Source organism: Zeus faber (assembly GCF_960531495.2).
Source record: "Zeus faber genome assembly, contig: SCAFFOLD_33, whole genome shotgun sequence".
Taxonomy (NCBI): Eukaryota; Metazoa; Chordata; class Actinopteri; order Zeiformes; family Zeidae; genus Zeus; species Zeus faber.
In genome coordinates, this window is record NW_028293078.1 from 534,948 (window position 1) to 551,043 (window position 16,096).

A 16,096-nucleotide genomic window follows, 5' to 3' on the forward strand; every position below is an offset into this window, starting at 1 on the left:
TCTGTCTGGCAGTATTGTAATTTTTCCTGGACAGCTTGTGCCCCCCTATTGCCAATCGTGTTAATACAGCCATGGAGTCCTCATGACACTGTTCCAATGTAGGAGAACAGATCAGGAGATCGTCCACATACTGTATCAGTGTACCATGTAGTACCAGTTCGTTCAAATCACTTTTCAACACCTGATTAAACAAATGTGGAGAATGTTTAAACCCCTGTGGCATTCTTGTATAAGTGTATTGTTTACCTTTATACGTAAATGCGAACAAATGTCTGCTTTCTTCTGCAAGAGGTACACTGAAAAATGCACCACATAAATCAATCACTGTGAAATACTTGGCATCAGGAGGAACGTTGGTCAGCATCGTGTGTGGATTTGGAACTTCAGCCTGCATGTCCTCAACAACGTCATTGACAGCTCGCAAATCATGCACCAACCGCCATTTTTGTTTATCTGCTTTTAGCACAGGAAGCAAAGGAGTGTTACAGTTACTTTTTGTCTCTAATATAACACCTGCCTTTATTAGTCCTTCTATGGTGGGAGCTATGCCTGCCTCTGCCTCGGGTTTCATATAATATTGTTTTCGCCATGGCAGTTGAACGTTTGGTTTGGTTTGGATTTTTACCGCGTTAGCTGAATGCACTAAACCTACATCGGTGTCAGATTGTGACCATACCTGTCCAGGTATCGTCTCTTCCATTTCTGTCCTCAACTCCATCTGTCTGTCCCTGAGTAGTTGTCCGGCTGTTAGTGGTTCCTGTTGTTTTTGAATCACTTCCACTTCCTGTAGAACGCCTGTTATGTGTGTATAGCACAATAACTTCAAATATTTTTTACAACATGACTGGAGAATTAATTTGTTATCCGTTTCCTCCCATTCAAGTTGTTTTTATAGGACATCATTGCCCCCAGGTGTTTAGCTTCGAAACCCTTGTTTATCAGTAGGGTAATGTGAGGTGCTCTGTCAGTGTCTGTGAACCAATCTTTGATTGCTGTCGACTGATCCGCATCTTGTGCCGTCATAGCAGCACCTTGTGGTCCAATTACTATGTGTTGCGATTCAATTGCCACTTTTTTTCCTGCGGCTTTCGTTTGCCATTCTTTTTCCAATTGCGGGTCCTGCTGTGGATCATATATCAGGGTGCAATGATATCCTATCCTTGATGCTCTTGCTTGGGGAATTTGAGCTCTAAGTATTTTCCCCATTTGTCCACTGTTTTGCTGACTTGCTCGTGGATATCACCTATCCAGTAAATATTTGCAGTGTCTGGTTTTGATACCACCATTTGAGGTGCTATCCCTGTTGATTCAATTAGTATGCCTTGTGGTGTGCATAATATTTGTATTCCTAATTTACATAGTGCATCTCTTCCTAATAAATTGACCGGTGTGGTGTCTGAAACCAAGATGGGTATCGTAGCTACACGTTCGTGTAGCTTTAATGTCACTGGAGCTGTCATGGGTGTTAACTGCGTTTGTCCCGAAAATCCTACAGTTTTGGCAAATTTTCCTGCCATGGGGAGATGAGAGGCATCTTTTTTACTTAGACATGTGTAAGTAGCTCCAGTATCAACCATCATTGGTGTGCCTCTATCATTTATCAGAACCTGCAGTGTTGGTTCCGCTTCAGCATGTTTCGTAATTGCTACATGCTGACCCTCCCCCTGAGGATTCTCTGGGCACCCCTAGTACCCTTGACCCATAAACGGTCCTGTCTGTCTCCACTGACCTGTTCCTTGACCTTGCTGACCTTGCCACTGCTGTCCCTGCTGTTGTCTTGGTGAGGAAGGGTTGGTTAAACACTCGTTTCTTGTATGTCCTTCCTGGTTACATCCCCAACATACTATAGGCCCTCTGTACTGTCTCGGGGGCCCCCGTCCCATGGTGTAACTAGACTGTCCCTGCTGCTGAGCATACCTTGGATTTTCTCGCTGTCCCCTATACTGGTTCTGTGTGTTTCCACCCCTCGGATTTCCACTATTCTGCGTATAAACATTAACCACAGGTGGGGTGAGTGACCCTTGGCTCTGAGGCTGTCGTGCCGGGGGGGGTAGTGTCTGTTGAAGAGGTTGGATCTGTGGCGGGGCCTGTTGGACGTTTTGCATTGTTGCAACATCTGGTTTCACAACAACCGCCTGCTTTTTCTTTTCTTTCTTCGTGAGTTCTTCTATCTGAAGCTGAGTCAGCTTTCTCTGCACGTCTTTGCTTTGTTCTTGAATCTTCTGTTCGTTTTGTCGATATCTCTCCACTGCGTGGACCAGATGATCGCTGAACTCTTTATGGGGCATCGATGAGGTCAGTCCCACCACATCTCCTAGCTTGCTTTTGACCAGGCCAGGCAATGCTTCTATTATGGCATTTCTGAACAGCATCGAGATCAATCCATCATTTTCTGGATCTTTCTCCGTCGCCAATTGCCACCTCCTAACTTGGTTCTGCAGGAATGTTGCAGGGTTCTCTGTGTCGCCTATTGTGTGACCCCTCAGGATCTTGTGGTCAATACAGACTGGGTGCTCGCATCTGAGTGCTGTCCAAGTTCTTTGTCTATAAGCCTCAAATGTGGTTCCATCAGAGGCCTCGTCCAACAGTTGGCTCAAACCCCCGTTTGTTAGTACGCTCTTCATCTTCTCGATCCCCAACACTCTGGCCAACAAAGCTTTCAGATCATCCACCGCCATTATATTCCCTATGGTGTTTTCCTCAAACATCCCTATCCACTTTGCAGCCCCTTTGTTAATATTAGGTAACTTTTTTACCAATCCTTCTAAATCTTGGGACCCCCATGGGATATATTGGGCTTGTTGTCCTTTTACCAGGATAGGATATATTTCTGAATAAGTCTTAGCTGCTATTTTCTTCCTTTGTGATCTCCTAAGTTCCTCTTGCAAGTCGAACACTAGGGGAACTTGCACTGATATACTGCTGCTGGGCTCGGCCCCCTCCCTTTCTTTCCCTGGTGTCCCACTGAAGCTCTCTCCCTCATGGCTGCACTCTGCTGTCATCTCCATCTGGCTATCTTTTAACCTTCTTCCTCTATTAACCACCTCATCTCCATCACTATCACTTCCGCTATCACTACTCCACTCGTTTGCTGTCCTTCTAAGGCCTTTATAACAGTCCATCTGTAAGGGTTGTCCTCTCCCTCTCTGTGTTCTACAAGCCTTATCCCTCTCTTTGTCCAGCTTAACCTCCCCTTTAACCTCCACCGTACCTGTTATCATTGGGTACTGTCCTGTGTTATATGGAGGTGGCTGAACCTTTTCAACTTCCTCAACTCCACTCAACATTTCCCTAGCTGTTCTTTCTCTCTGCCTCCACTTTGTACCTTCTTTTTGGAACATTGCTAATATTATCCTCTCTCTTTCTCTTTTCTCAATTGCTTTTTTCCCAGTTTTATTTATTTTGTGATTCTTCATCATCACCTCCATTTCTTCACACACCGTTGCATCAAATGTTCCTCCCTCTGGCCACTTTGTTCCCAATTTGGCAGTCCTCTTACCCCATTTGGCTGAGATTTTTATATCTCCTCTTTATTTAAAGGGTTTTTTTTAGTCAATATTTCCACGGCTGTAGGTGCCATGATACTTAATAATGTATGTAACTATTAATTATCTAGTTTTACTTTATTATTATTCACTACAGTTTATGTTCACGCCTTTTCCTCTGTCTTCTCCAAGTGAATGTAAAGCTGCTCCACTCCCTTTTTTTTCTTTTCTGACTTGCGGCTCCCCCGGAGCTCCTCGACCCCCACCTTTTCTCTTGTCTCCTCTCCTCCTTTCTAACCCCTGCTCTCTACAGGCTCCCCAAGCCACTCTTCTCGGCCCTATTATTAGAAATGTATTTTATATTAGTTGTTAATTACAATACCTTATCTTCACCTATATCTCTATCTATTACTTCTAGAACTCCTTCTCTCAGCTAATGAACTACAATAGACGAAGACAAACACAATTCTCTGACTATGCAGACCCTTTCTCTCTTGAAAGGCGGGTTCCCAGATTTACCAACACATAACAAAGCTCCTAACTAACACAAAACAACACAAAATAACTCTTTCGACCAACTGGGCCCTCTCGTCAGAGGGAGTACCCCTGATTTTTAAACTTCAAAACAAACTTAAAATAGATAATCACATGAGTGATAAGCCTCTAAGCACTGTCCCTATGCTTTTAATGGACTTTCTATATGATTACCCGCAGACAAAATTAAAGAGAGCTATACAGGCCGTCTCTACCCTGCTTACCAAAAATAGATCTTATACAGGAAAAACAAAACTTATTATAGATAAACACATGAGTGATAAGCCTCTGAGCACTCTACCCTGCTTACCAAAAATAGATCTTGTACAGGACGTCTCTAACCTGCTTACCAGAAATAAAAGAGATCTATAAAGGCCGTCTCTACCCTGCTTACCAAAAATAGATCTTATACAAGACGTCACTAACCTGCTTACCAGAAATAAAAGAGATCAATACAGGCAGTCTCTACCCTGCTTACCAAAAATAGATCTTATACAGGACGTCTCTATCCTGCTTACCAAAAAAAAAAGAGATCTATACAGGACCGTTTCCACACTCTGCTACAATGTGTATAAATCACAGAGCGTTGTGTGTGCATACATGCGTCAACTTCATTCCAAGCCACTCTCTTTCTCTTTCCTCCTTCTTTACATATATGCTTTTGGTTCTTTTTGGAGAGACACAATACCTACCACCGGGCGTGAGAATCGGGCAGACAATGATCACACAAATTTACTAAACTAATAGGTAAGAACAATGCTTACCTTTTCAAGTTGGGTGGCCACCCGTTTTTGTGTGACCCTTGCCGGTCCCCGACCCACAGCCCAGCAGCCGGCGGGTCCCTGTTCTTCAATCCTGCCGACAACGCCAAATATGTAGTGGAAAAAACTGCATCTAACAATTAAACTGAAGAAGAGAAGTTCGAGAGAGTCGAGGTCTGAAGATACAAGACTGTATTATAACTTGCAAGAAGTCACAACAGAATCTGAGTTGGTTTGGCAAAGAACTCCCGAGCCGCTCATGGACTCCTCCTTTTAACCTCTTTCTGTTGGTCGAGAATGTAAATCTGTTTACTCAATTAGGATCCCTTCCTTCCTCCTATATGGTCAATAGTGCAAAGAAGCCATTTGTCTGCATTTTTTGACATCAGTTACAACAACAAACCTCCCGACACTAGTCCAGGCCACATTTTATGAGGGGATGTTTGCATTCACACACCTTCCCATGTCATATGGCCCACAGTCAACAAAGCACTTATTCATGTCTTTGCTGACCCCTGTCTCACACACACTTACTTCATTCATATAGCATATGGGCAAGATAACGAATGCTCTTTCTTATTTAATGGTAGAATATAATGAACATATTTCTTTTAAATGTACTAGTAAATTTCTCCCATAGTGGCTCGCTAGGCCTAATCTACCTTCCCCGTGTTTGCTGTACTCTAATCAGGCGTTACGTGCCCATAACGGTACCACCTTCCTCTCCCGAGCTGGCGCGCTACTTGAGCCGGTTGCTACCACCAACGGCCACCATATCGCCAGACGAGAACTCACGTCAGGCGCCACAAAATACTTATCCGGAGTCCTCCCTTGGTGGGGTGCAGTCAATAACGCCCACAACATCGACAATCTCGACATGCGTTTAGAGAACCTCACCGCACTTGTCACTGACGGCTTCTCCGCTCTCACTCCCTTTATGAGAGCCATGCCTAATATGCTACTAGAACACCAAGCCGCCCTCAACATCATCCTAGCTTCCAGTGGCGGCCTCTGTCATGTTATCGGCGATTCGTGCTGCACCTACATTCCAGATGCAGCCGGCAATATCTCCCATACGATTACACAGCTTAACTCCCTTCTCGCAGATATGAAGGCTGACGACGTCCCTCCCCCCTCGGGATGGGACTGGTAGTCCTGGCTCACAGATGGCGGCTGGTGCCTGTGGCTCCTTCGTGCTGGCACCATTGTCGTGGTCGGCTTACGCCTCCTTTTGGTTTTATCATGGTGTATTGTTCCCCACGCTCGTTCGGCCGTCACTAAACTTGTTTCTTCCGCTTTCGTCCGTTACTCTGCCTCCCTCGACGATCCCTTTCCCCTATCCCTCCCAGACTTCGACTCAGACGACGACTTTTCCACAGTTGGCTAGAGACCTCCGTCCCTCTTCCCTTTATGATGGGTTCTCTTAAACCTTGGGGTGTGAGTCCCTGGATGTTCTCTGGTTCGCCGACGGAGGTTTTCTATATATCTGTCGATTATCTGCTTATTTTGTGATTGCTAATACTTTGCTGTTTTCCTCTAATTTTTTGAATGTGTTAATACTTTGCTGTTTTTGCTCATTTTGAGTGTGTTCATTTTTTGCTGTTTTTGAGATGATTTTATTTTGTACTGATGTTTAAATATAAACAAAAGGAGGGATATGTACAGGCAAAATCCTCCTTTTCCGCTTCTACAATAACATGTTTGCCAAACACTATCTGAACAGCATGCACTCTAGGCAAGGACGCGTTATTCCCACAACAAGGAAAACCTGTGACCCACTAGCAGACTAAAACAACACACTAAAACACATAGTCGAAGAAAGATCCTTACAAGGACTTCATGGTCATCAACAGACGGGGTAGTGCATCACCCCACCCCAACGGTCTCAAACATCTCACCACATATATACGTACACACGTACTTCCTGTATCCGGCAGGACAGGTGAGCTCGACTACAGGCTGCGTCCTGCGATTCGCTCTCTCCCTCTCCTCTCATTGCAAAGACTAACTCTGTTCCTCTAAAATAATTATACACCTAACAAAGAATTGGTTCACGATCCTTTATTACAGAAATTACCACGACAACAGGTTTGTATTGTTCAAACAACAACAGTAACATTTATTTTGTGAAATACAAGGATTGCCCATATAGCTATAATTGGGTTAAAGGAAATTAAAAGTATTTTATTGCTGTTTGAGTATGATCTCCCCTTGTCAGAGAACAGGTTTGGTGTAGTAATTGAATTTAAGTGGAATTTGTATGAGACACAAGCATTTTTGATCCTCTGAACTTGTAATTTGAGAAACCTGTGTTGCAGGTTTGAAGCAGCAGTTGTATGTTAACTTAAGAACAGCACTGTCAATCTTGGCAGTGGTGGGATTTGAACCCACGCCCCCAAAGAGACTGGAGCCTAAATCCTGCGCCTTAGACCACTCGGCCACACTACCACAATTGAGCAGTTTTGGAGGTTAAAATAAGCAAGATGAACTGTCACTGGAGAGCAGAGTTCAAGATATCATGCATAACTATATATACTTTATACCAATCTAATAAGGCTTTAGCAAAATCTTTCTTGGCTCAGTTGGAACTCACATGTACACATTTAAGGCTTCCACTGCTCGGTCATCCAGCAGAATGATTCTTGCTTTGGGTGCGAGAGGTCCAGGGTCCGAATCTGGATGAGCCCAAAGACTAAAATTGTCTCCTTGCTGATGGATTTTGTAAAAACTTCAAACATTCTGCAGGTTATCAAGTATGCCTACAGTGTTCTTCTCAACTCCTCAGTCTACTTCAAGCTATGCTAGGTTACAATGGGCTCTTAGCTGTATTGGCTTGCAATGTTAAACTAGGTCACAAGTGTGTTGATGGGCTGGGAATCTTATTTGATCAAAGACATGCATTGCATTTTGAACCATGCGATTTTAACCACTGGAGCCTAAATCCATTGCCTTGAACCATTTGGCCCCATTATCAATATCTGGAAACTTAATTTCACAATTGTTAAGCTGTTGCTTAAATTCCATGATGCTTCTAATAAGATTCAAGATTCAAGATTCAAGATTTTTATTTGTCACATACATATACATACTTCCATACATATATGCAGTGAAATGTAATGCAACGCACCCGGTGATAGCACACAATAAGTCCTAGGAAAAAGTACAAAAATAAAATAAATTAAAAAGTAGAAAATTCCTTTCTAATAGACCGACTAACTGACTCCTAAAACGTAATACAGTAAGTGGAATACTTATAGAATAAGATAAAAAATATATAGAATAAAATACAATAAAAAATAAATTGAAATAAAATGGAATAGGTTGAAGGAATATGGCTATGTATATACAGATATGTGCATTTAAAGTGGCATGTGAATTAAAGTGGCATGTGAATGTGAATAGTGTGAGATAGTGTTTGGGATAATACAACACAGTATACAACAGTACGGCGCAGCAATACGGCATCACGAACAACCCTGAACAGTGATACAGTATGCGGTACAGTATGCTACATACAGTACAGTAGGTAGTGGAGCCTAGTGCATGGCTCGGTTAGGGCCCTGGTGAGGTCAGCGTTGACAGTTCTGATGGCTTGAGGGAAGAATCTCCGTCTCAGTCTCTCTGTTCTCGCTGCGTGACTGCGGAGGCGCTTGCCTGACCGCAGCAGCTGAAACAGTCCGTTGTTGGGGTGATGAGGATCCTTCATGATCCTACGGGCTCTGCTACTACACCTCCTGGTGTATAACTCCTGCAAGGGGGGGAGGGTAGTTCCAGTGGTACGTTCAGCTGAACGCACCACCCTCTGCAGGGCCCGCCTGTCCTGGGCAGTACAGTTCCCAAACCAGGCAGTGATGTTGCCTGTCAGGATGCTCTCCACTGCTCCAGAGTAGAAGGACTTGAGGATCCTCACCGAGACCCGGAATTTCCTCAGCTGCCTGAGGTGGTAGAGACGCTGCCTCGCCTTTCTCACCAGAGTGTCTGTGTGAACAGTCCATGTTAAGTCCTCTGTGATGTGGACTCCCAGATATCTGAAGCTGCTCACCCTATCGACAGAAGTCCCATTAATCCACAAGGGCGCGTGCGTCCTCGATTGTGATCCACGCCTAAAGTCCACAATCAGCTCCTTGGTTTTGCTGACGTTCAGGTGTAGGCTGTTGTCCTGGCACCAGAGTGACAGGTCAGCCACCTCCTCGCGGTAGGCCTTCTCATCGCAGTCGGTGATCAGGCCCACGACCACGGTGTCGTCAGCAAACTTGATGATGGTGTTGGAGCTGGACCTGGCCACACAGTCATGTGTGTACAGGGAGTACAGTAGGGGGCTGAGGACGCAGCCCTGGGGGGATCCTGTATTCAGGGTGAGGGAGCTTGACATGTACTTCCCCACCTTGACCACCTGGGGGCGGCCTGTGAGGAAGTCCAGGATCCAGGTGCACAGCGGAGCATTCAATCCTAGCTCCAACAACTTGACAGCCAGTCTGGTGGGAACTATGGTGTTGAAAGCTGAACTATAATCAATGAACAGCATTCTCACATAGGCCCCCTTCTGGCCATCCAGGTGCGTGAGCGTGGTGTGCAGTACCTGGGAGACCGCGTCATCCAGGTAATAACAGAGGAGACATGTCGTCATTGTTAGCTACACTTGCCCTCTTAATCGCATGAATGATATTTGAGGCATGTTGGTCTCTGTGTGTGATCCATGCTGTGAGGTGGAGCTGTCCCCGGTTCAAATCACAGATGAGCTCGAAGAGTGAATTTGTATCCTTCCTAGGCAGTGTTCATTGTCCAGATGGATGGCACAGAATTTGTTCATGGCCATATACCATATCCTGATAGAGACAAATGTAACACCAACTTTCTTGCGGTTATGGTAGGTTACAATGAACCTTGATTTAACCAAAGCCATGTTTGGCAGTATTTGGATCTTAACCGAGGCATCCGATAAATGCCCAGATTTAGGCAGTAATGCACTTCTATTTGACGTGCAGAGGTAGACATGTGTCTTTACACAGAGCGTCTCCACACGAGAGTGACTACAAATGGGTCAACGCTTGAAGCTAACGCTTCAAGGGTAGGACCATAAATAGGTGATAGAATACAGCTGCTCATGTGATTAGGGTTGCACCTGGCTAAGAGCACGCCCACATAAGAGAGGACTTACCTGAATAGGGGGTGTGTCTGGAACACAAGCTTGTTGGCAGATCAGCAAATAGCAGTGAAATGTGCAGAGTCAAACCAGTAGTCCTAAGTTGCAATACTACAATACTAGATTACATAAACAGAGCATTATACACAACACAGCAACCTCAGCACTAGAGCTTGACTCCATCATGACACCTTAGTATTTATATGCAGAGACTTGATTAATGTCAACATTGTGGATCATCACTTTGGGGGGTGGGAAGGTTGGGGGCTTACCAAAAATGATTTCCTCTGTTTTTACTGAGTTAATAATAAGGGCGTTCTTGTCACACCATTCCACAAACCAATCAACATTTCTCTGATACAGAGTGGGATCATCAGTACTTTACAACATAGTCAATATGGTGGAGTCATCTGAGTATTTTAACAGACTGGTTTGGTACCGAAGAGGTGCAGTCTGATGTGTAGAATGTAAACAACACAGGTGAGCTAATGCACCCCTGAGGCACTCCTACGTTTGTTATCCTGGGAAATGACAGTGTATTGTTTACCTTGACCAGCTGGATCCTATTTGTAAGAAAGGAGAAGTACCAAAGTATAAGACGGGGGTTGATCTGAAGCTGAATCATTTTTTCTATCAGTATGTCTGGCTGAATTGTAGAGAATGCTGCTGAAAAATCAAGAAAGAGAGCCCTAACATATGTTTTGGGGGAGTCCAGATGTTTGGAGACTAGATGCACCAGTGTGGCCACTGCATCTTCTGTGCTGCGCCCTTGCTTATACGCAAATTGAAAGCGATCTTGGTGATTCAGTAGGGCTCTGTTAAGACGCTGGACCAAGATTTTTTCCAGAGATTTCATAATGACTGATGTGAGGGCTATTGGTCTATAATCGTTGTGTTCCTTTGGGCATTGTTTTTTAGGGAGGGGCTTAATTTGTGAAGTTTTCCAAGCTTGAGGGATGTAGTGTGTGTTAACTGACAGCTGAAAAATTGGTTGCCACACAGGGGCTAATTCCCATGCAAACGATTTTAAAATAAGGGCACTGCTGTGGTCGGGTCCAAGGGCTTTCCTGGGGTTGTTGCGAAGGAATGTGCTCCTGACTTCTTCCTCTGGTATGGTGACCAGTTCAGCGTCAGTGGGTGTGATAGGCCTAACCAAATCAGTGCATCTCTCAACGTGACCATCAGATTCAAAACGGCAAAAGAAAGAATTTAAGTCATTTGCAAGCATAAATTCATTACCTGACACGATAGTTTTGTTGGACGAGGACAAACCTGTCATCTTTTTCATGTTATCCCAGAGTCTTTTAGGGTTTTTCTCTCTAAAAGTCTCATCCAATTTGTGTCTATGTGCTACCTTGGCTTCTCTAAGCTTGTTTTTCAACTCCCTCTCCAACTGTTTGCAATTGAAGACATCCTTGTTTTTAAACGCCCTTTTCTTTGAAATGATTATGTTCTTGATGTCTTTGGACACAAACTTTTATTGTTTGGATAAATCTTAATTCTCTTAGAGGGGATGACAGATTGAAGAGAGAAATTAATGTAGTCATTAGTAACCATGGCAGTTTCATCTAAGGAGCATGGGTTGTGGAACAGAGACCAGTCGGTCAAATCAAAGCAAGCTTTAAGCTTCTCTTTGGCTTCAAAGGACCAGTCCCTTATTTACCTCACCACCGGTTTACTGCTTTTAAATTTTGATTTATATGTTGGCATTAAATACACAACATTGTGGTCAGAGTTGGCGAGAGGTGGTCTAATTCTAGATGCAAAGGCATTGCTAACATTCACATAGCATTTATCGAGTATTTTATTTTTTCTTGTTCCATTTTTGACTACTTGGCAAAAGCCAGGCAATAGACTGTCCAGACTGCAGTGATTGAGGTCCCCCAGCACAATTGCAGGAGCGTCTGGATGTTTCTGTTGCATTTTGTGGACCGAGTCCGCGATGGTGGCGGCAGAAAGCGCAGCCTTGCCACCCGGTGGCACATACACCGCGCACAACAGTACTGATCCGAATTCTCGCAGAAGATAGAAAGGTCTTAAAGTCAGACGGAGCAGCTCAACGTTGAAATCGCAGACAGTCTCTTTAACGGTGAACTGACAGCACCAGAGGTCGTTGATATAAATACAGATTCCTCCGCCCTTACATTTCCCCGAGTTATCATCTCTGTCCAGCCGGGTCAGGGTGAACCCGTTTATCTCGAACAGAGAGTCTGGCATGTTGGATTGAAGCCAACTCTCGGTAAAACATAGAATCGATGCTTCACGGAATTCGGCACAGTACCTTGTGTAGGTTCGGACTTCGTCGATCTTATTGTTCAAGGAGCGAACATTGTAATAAATGATGGAGGGTAACGGCGGTCTGGTAGATCTACGCCGCAGCCTGTTACGAACTCCCCCTCTCCTTCCTTGTTTCCGCCTAGAAGACCTTCGTAGCTCCGGAGGAATACAATCCAAGATCTTCGGGAGCAAAGGCGATGGTTTGTGGCGCAAGGCGATCAGAACATCCCGACGGTAGTGCAAGCTGTGTCGAGGTACGATCCCAGTTACTATTCGCTCCTTCATGTCCATGATTCGGCCGTGTTGTACAATGCCCTCCTAGGCCGTGGCAACAAGCCACAGAGACAGTTTAATACACAGGTGGCTCGTCTTCCCATTCACACCCATCCACAAACGACGATCGACATAATTAGACGGACACGGTAGACTCGGACCCGATTTACACATATTACACACAAAGTTAAAAACTTTGACGGGCTCAAAGCTAGGACGCGGTTCGCAGCCGTGCAGCGCACCGGAAGTTGGACCTGGGATTTCCACTTTAATGGTATCCGTCCAGTTAATTTGAATGTGTAGTGTAGAATGTGACGTCCTCTTGATATTGTTAATGATGGAATGCTTACCTTAGCCCTTTGCCAACAGGATGGCTAAGCATTCTAAGGCGCTGGGTTGAGGTTGGAGTCTCTGATGGAAGGATGCGTTCAAATGCCACATTTGACAAGCTCTTTAAGTATATGTCCTCCTTTAATGTCTACTTTGCGCCAGCATTCACGCAACAGTGGCATTTTCAACGAAGCAGTCATGCAGTTAACTTGGACCTTACTGGCTCCCTGTACTAACTACCACATCTTACTTTAGCATCAGACGTTGTTACATGTCACAAAGCTGAATGACTTCTCTTTTTTGCTCGGCATAGTAGTTGTATCATTTGTTGTTGTTGTTGTTTGTACAGAAGTGATCAACATGTCGCAAAAACAACGTGTAATCTTCCCTGGGAAGGTGAAAGTTTTCTTCCAAACGGGGCTCTTGGGCTTTCTGCAGCGGGATCCCTCAGAGAAGAAAAATAAAAAATTACCCCTCCTTACAAGACAGGTCAGCACCGGTCAAAGAGGATGTGGTCATAAAGAATGCATGGACTGTGGTTTTCAACAGGGAGGGGACTATACTGACCGGAGTGAAGTGCTCAGGGAGTATATTCTCCAGTTTTGGAAATATAAGGGCAAATCCTTCAGGTGGCTTCTTGAAAATGAGGTAGAGTACACAGTGTACCTGATCAAGAGTGCCCAGAAGGAGAGAGAAACTGGAGTCTTTATGGCTGAAGGGCCCAGCAAGGACAGTCTTATATCATTTCAGCATTATGCACTCAGTTTCGAGGAGATAAGGTCTCTTCTTAAATATGAAGCTGAGAGGTCCATTGCTCCGCCACTTGTGTCAGAAGAAAACAACCTTTTTGGCTTTGGTGTCAGAGCGAAGGACACCTGGAAGGAAGTGTGGGACAGGAGGGCTGATGGGTATGCAGCATTCATCATGGGGAAAAGGTGTGCTTCAGGTACAAAGATTAAGCGTCCGCAGGAGTATCTGTTGAGCGAAAACAGGTCTCTCTCTACACCAGCGTCTGACCTCTGCTGACCCCTTACGTGAGTAATTTGTGACATTTTCTCATAATGTGCATTAAGTTGTATTACTCTTTGAATTACATTGTTTCACCATGGCCCATTATTAAAAATCTATAATATGTTGTCTTACAGTAATGGAGGATGACCCGGATTTGGAGAGGGAAATGCTGAGCTTATCACCGTCAAAATTCAATGTTGAGCACAGTAAGTGGAAACCTTGATGTCACATTTAACATACTTTCATGTCAGATGATGATAATTGCCTTTTCAATAATCATACATTTATTTATATATAAATTCATCTGCTGATGGCTCTGGACAGTGATGTTCCTGGAATCATTGGGTGTTTCGGGTCTTTCATAATCATACACCCTAATCCAGGTGACCCAGCCGGCCACCTGCCACCTGCCAGTCTCTTGCGGGGGCCAGGATGCCTGCAGGTGTTCTTCTGGCAGGTGTTGCCTGCTCCCCAGCTCTGACAAAAGCGATGGTTTTCTTGGAGGGACGGAACTGCTTTGCCCACTCAAGTCCAGTGCTGATGGCTTCAGCGATAGTCTTTAGGACTTTGTCATGCCTCCAGCGGAACAGCAGCATTCAAAAAAGTTGAAGGACATATAGTAAATATTTAAACTGATTCTGCATATGCACATGGAGTGTGTCCTCTGTTTGGAGCAGTATGGAAACAAAGAGGGTTCAAGAAAACTGATGGCACACCCATTCTGCATCACACTGAAATTTATGACCTAATGACAGCGTTGCTGTTACCAAAACAGGTGGCAATTGTTAAGTGTCAGGCACAAAAGAAAGCCAATGACTACATAATCGTTGGCAACAATATGGCAGATGAAGCAGCGAAACTAGCTTCAAAAAGTCAAAACGAATTCAAGCACCGCTGATTATACCCAAGGCGGTGCCAAGCTTAGACTCAGACTTCCGGTCTGAGAGGACACTGGCGTTTATGTCGCCGCTTCTTAGTCGCCTCATTTAAGCTTAATTTGTCTTTTTGGTACTTTCCTAAAGTTCTTTCCTTTGGCCGCCCAGCTCCATCAACGTCTGTCCAACCATGAGCTCTACGAACCCCTGCAGTCAGCCTACAGAACACACCACAGCACAGAGACCACCCGAATCAAGATCACCAACAACCTCCTCCTTGCTGCAGACACCAGTAACATCAGTATCCTCATCCTCCTGGACTTTCCGCTGCTTTTGACATGGTTTCCCACACAATCCTCCTCAAACGCCTATCCGACCTCCTGGGCATCACTGGAACAGCTCTGTCATGGTTTCACTCATATCTATCAAATATAACTCAGTTTGTCAAGATCAACGGCTCCTCCTCCCCCCATGCCCCCGTCAACCATGGCATCCCTCAAGGCACTGTGCTCGGTCCAACACTCTTCACCATCTATCGGCTCCCCCTCGGCCAGATCATTCGTTACCATGGTATCAACTCCCACTGCTACGCTGATGATACACAGCTTTATCTCAGCACCTCACCATCCACTCTGCTCCCCCCACAGTCTCTGGTCAACTGCCTTCATGCCATAAAAACCTGGATGACAACTAACTTACTCCAACTCAACAGCAACAATTCAGAGCTCATTGTTGTGGCCCCAAAGCCGCTGCTCCAGAAGGGTGGAGATCTCCTTCTCCTCGTCGGCGGCTATTCCATCAAAACATTCCACAAGCTGGGTGTTATCCTGGACTCTACCCTCTCCTTTCAGTCATATGTCAAATCCATCACCAACTCTGCCTTCTATCCCCTCAAAAACATCTCCATCTCTCACTCTCAGACTCCGTGGCTGAAATCCTCATCCACGCTTTCATCACCTCCCGGTTGGACTACTGTAACAGAGTCCTGTCCGGGTTTGCCAACAAAGCCCTGGACAGGCTCCAGTATGTGCAGAACTCAGCTGCCAGGGTTGACACCCACACCAAGCCCTGGCAGCACATCACCTCTACCCTCATCCACATCCACTGGCTCCCGGTCAAGTTCCGCATCTCCTACAAACTTCTCCTCACATACCAATCCCCTCATGCACTCGGCCCCAGATACCTCTCCGACCTCCTCTACCAACACAATCCATCCCGGAACTTGCGTTCCTCAAACATGGGTCTGCTGTCCATCCCCCGTACCAGATTACAAACTTCCGGGGACAGAGGTTTCAGTGTGGCAGCCCCCACCCTATGTAACCCTCTCCCTCTGTAATCCGTAACGCCCCAACCCTGGACACTTTCAAAACAACCCTCTAGACCCACCTTTTCACCATGGCCTTTCCC